The following is a 4,365-nucleotide window of genomic DNA, read 5'->3' as shown; positions in this document are numbered from 1 at the left end:
CAAGCTTGAATCAAAGGGTATAAAATTCATAAAGAGAAATAAGTGATGCATTGCAAACAGACAGATTTCCGCTAAATAAGGAAGTTTTTCAAAACTTCATTTAAAATAGCGCATGCTAATTTTAAAATAACTTTGTCAAATGAAAATCAACTAAAAAGAGGCAAAAATCTTTCTTTTGAAGAATACTTAAATACATAATCAAATAAAGATATTCGTAAAAACTGTAATAAAGTAGTTAGAAAATCAAATTGTATTTAAAGTAAATGTATTTCCATAAATCAATGAATGAACAAGCAAGATATTAGAAACAATTAGTTTTAAACTGTATAAGGAACTTTCAAGTTTATATAGAGAAGTATATATATATAAATTCAAAGGTGGTTTTGTTAAGATTTGAAGAGTGGCTGTAATTATCGTCAAAAAAAGAGGAAAACTAAATCACAATTTGTTTACAAAGGACTCGGAATAAAAACTTAAGAAGGTGTACTGCATCAAAACAAATTCAAATGTATATCAAAGAATACATGACTCAAAAGGAAGTGTCTAAATAAAGAAGGTAAATACACCAAGGATTTTAAGCAGACATATGTAGTTAGGATCAAACAAGAGCGCATGTGAACAGGAGGGCAGGATTGGAAAATAATCCGATCACTTTCCAAGAAAAGAATCACAAAGAAAAACCTTAGAGCATACCACAGGAACAAGATACATGATATTCGCAGAGTTCAAGATTCCTAACCGAATAGCCTCAACATTTAACTCCTGACATTCCCAAACCCGCGATTCGCATTTTCTATAACTTGCATAATGTCTATAATAACCCATTGGTACTTCCATATACATAATTCACTAGTGTTAAGCCGGCCAAACTTAATACTAGAAATTATGCAATGCAAGGCCTATGGCATTAATCAATAGACTGTCATGTGCATAAAGCTCTAATTCTCGTTATCCGAACAAGACCTACTACATGATAGATGCTCAGAGTATGCAATTGAAGCATAATCAGTCCATTCCCAAGGCTCTACAGGAAAGACCGCTCTGATACCATAATGTAACACCCTCACTATCAGAAGTCACGCTTCCGGCTGCGCTACTCTGATAGCAAAAAGTATTACGACTACTTTACATACTAAATACTAAAATAGGAGCCTGTGACTCAACACTGTATTGCTGATTTCTTAGAAAAACCGAAACAAAACACTTTATCTTAAGAAAGATACAAACAGGCATAGATTCATATACAAGACTCCTTAGATAACAACTCATAATATAATATACATATAAAACATACAATTCCTATCCCTCTTACAAACTCGTAATAACAAAGACGAGAGAAGAAAATAATCTAATTAATACAACATTTTATAAACCAAATACAGTATATCTCTTCTTAATGCTTCTTCATCCGGTTCCTGAAAAGGTAAAGTTGTAGGGGGGTGAGAACCTAACCACATGGTCTCACCACGGAGTTTCAAAGTTGTCATAAGAAGATATCTAATGAGAAATCTGCTTTCAAGCTTAGTGATTATCATTGCCTTTTGAAACTTTTAAAAAACCAATAGGTAATCATTCAAAACCTTTTCGAGGAAACAATGTTTAATCTTTCAGAAATCCAAAATCTTTCTTTTCTTAAAGAAAATCTCAATCAGAAATCAACCACGCAATCAAACAACACAATCATTAATTCAGCATCAAAGTTCATTCTCAAATGTAGCACGCCAGGACAAACACAGACAAGACAGACAAGGAAAGCACAAGTAGGTAGCAGTTACAGCAAATAGTTCAAGTAGCAGTTAAGAACAGTTTAGCAATTAGGCAAACCAAAACAAGTTCAAACCCAAGCAAAGCATACAAATGCATATGATGCATGCCTGTCCTATGGCTGATGAGGCTCATCTGTCGGTTATCCAGCCAACCCGACAAGTCTGAATTGTCCTTAGACTGTCCCCCGACGTGCATCCCCAAGAGTCTATGCATAGCTTTATCTCAAATAATCAATATTGCTCAATGGGGGTAACATTCCCGGGAATTTATATAGTGCCCGGTCACACTTACGTCGTAGGGTCAACAGAGTATCGAGTCCTCAACCTGGTACACGTGGTGGCAAGCCACGGCACTTAATCCAGGGAACCTCGTATCTCAGATATTTCAAATTCATAAGCCAATGAATAATTCAAAGATCATATCTCAAGATTCTCAACATCATAATCATTCATTAATCCAAATCTCATTTCCAAATTCATTCAAAAACCATATTTCAAAGAAATCCTCATCATCTTTCTTTCCATTCCGTTCACTAACAATTCTCAACCCAAAACATAACTTTTCCTTTGATAAATGAAGTAATCTTAAATCATATAATGTTTAAAATTAACATTTTAAAATAACTACTTCAAATGAAACTTCTAATTTTATAAAATTTCGGCAGCATCTCCTCTAAAACCCGGATTCTGCCACCCTTTTCGGGTCCCATCCAAACATTTCTCAAACCTTTTCCAAACCTCAATCATTTTCCAAGATTCAGCTAGTTCCAATATCAAATTATTTTCAAAGCGAATCAGTGCCCATAATAAATCTCTTTTTAAAATCATACCAGCTCAAATACTAAATCGTTTATAAAGTCATTTATAAAGTCACTAACTCAAAATTAAACCATTTTCAAAGCCAATTCCTTTACATCATCAAAAATAGCTTCAAAACCAAGAAAAACCAGTTTTTATAATAAACAACTAAATAGTCTTTCAAACTAATTTCTTTTCAGCAATCACAAACTACTCAAGCAATCAAGCAATCAGTCATTCAGTCCAACAAACAACCATATTTAGAAGACAATTCATAATCACAGACATATGTTCTCTCACATTAATATCTATTTATCACAACTTTGTAATATAAATTATATTTTAATAAAAACCCCTACCTCAGTTAGCTGAGTCCACGTAACTAATCGTGATAATTTCCTTTTCTTTCAATTCATGGCGACAGTGATAACAATAACCCCCACGGGAACAGCAACAGCAACTTTGGAAGGAAATTTAATAGAAACTGAAGCAAATGCAAGGGCAGAATAGAACAGATCATCAAGGGAGCAATAATCAGAATATTGGTTGTAGAACAAAACCAATCTTACCCAAAAGAAATACGGGAATGGAGCAGCAGCTCTGGTACTCAGAAGAACACAGACCAAAGACCAAGGCATACATCCTAGGGGCAGCATTAACCGGGTTAATAGCGACGTCAATTCCAATGATACTCCAGTAACAACGACATCAATAATTCTCATAGCAGTAACCAATGTTGCAACAAAATAGAGAATTCAAATTCAATGGAATCGGAAATGGAAATGAATTTAATGGAATTGAAAATAGAGATAGCTTACAATAGGGTTTCCGGGAAGCTCCATCGTTGGTTCCCAACAACCCCAACGGCAATACCCATGGCAGCAGAGACTTTGGCAATTGCAAAACCAGAAGCAGGGGCAGAACAGAACAGTATAGAGCAAGGACAGCAGTATCTTCTTCTGACAATAGCTCCTTCTCTGACGAGCTTCAATGGTGGCAGAACAGTGATCCTAATGGTGGCACAGAACTCACCAATGACCTTGGCAACGGCGGAGATCCTTTCTTCCTCTTCTATGTGTGTGTGTTATGCGATGATGACGGCTTGGGCAGTAGCGGCGGTGTCAACCCAACAGCAGCGACGGCATGGCGGTTCGGCGCTGATGGAAGCACGGCGGGGACGCAGCAGAGGCTCTGTCCTCCACTGGCTCTCGCGCGGTTCTCAGCGGCGATTCACAGCCCCAGCGACGGTGACCGACAGGACGAGTAGCTTCTTCCTCGCGGTGTCTGGCTCCCTTCGTTCTCGACAGCGTTCGGTGGCAAGGAAGGCATGGCGGCGACGCTGTGCGGTGGCGGCGCGACGGCGGGCTGAACGTGGTTGGGTGTGGTGGTGCGTCTTCTTCCTCCTCTTCTCGCGGATCTCTCTCTCTCTCTCTTGCCAACAGCGGCGGCGTCGGTGGCAGTGACACCCACTGCGCCGCCTTCCTCTCCTTCCCCTTTCCCCTTTCCTGCATCTCCCTTCCCCTCTCTTCCCTTTCTTTTTTTTTTTTTTTTAACTGATGTTGGGTGTGGTCAAGGGGAACATGTGATGTGGTTAGGGTTAGGTTAGAAGGGGTTAGGGTTTTGGGGTTTAATTTGGGAATAAGGGTTTAATTTGGGACAAAAGTGAAATTAAGAATTCTAGGAAAATTGGGGTTTGGTCAATTTTAATAAAATTAAAGTATATTATAAAAATTTGAAATCTAATTTGATCTCTTAAAATTACTTTAAAAATACTACTTAATTATCAATTTACTAATCAGCT

General features: G+C 37.7%; 1 long non-coding RNA gene across 2 annotated transcripts; it reads right to left on the bottom strand.

Moving 5' to 3' along the window:
- Positions 1-1,177: 1,177 nt before the first annotated feature.
- LOC130933072 (uncharacterized) lies at positions 1,178-4,121 on the bottom strand. 2 transcript variants are annotated; one of them, XR_009067604.1, is made up of 4 exons: positions 3,383-4,121; positions 3,134-3,207; positions 2,924-3,048; positions 1,178-1,415 (listed from the first exon to the last, which is right to left on the bottom strand). It is a non-coding gene; the product is annotated as an uncharacterized LOC130933072 (long non-coding RNA). The 2 variants fall into 2 exon arrangements; XR_009067603.1 differs by having other exon boundaries at positions 3,134-4,121.
- Positions 4,122-4,365: the final 244 nt, after the last annotated feature.

Source organism: Arachis stenosperma, chromosome 6 (assembly GCF_014773155.1).
Source record: "Arachis stenosperma cultivar V10309 chromosome 6, arast.V10309.gnm1.PFL2, whole genome shotgun sequence".
NCBI classification, from domain to species: domain Eukaryota; kingdom Viridiplantae; phylum Streptophyta; class Magnoliopsida; order Fabales; family Fabaceae; genus Arachis; species Arachis stenosperma.
Note: the sequence above shows the minus strand (reverse complement) of the source record. Positions and strands in the feature narration are given on the sequence as shown.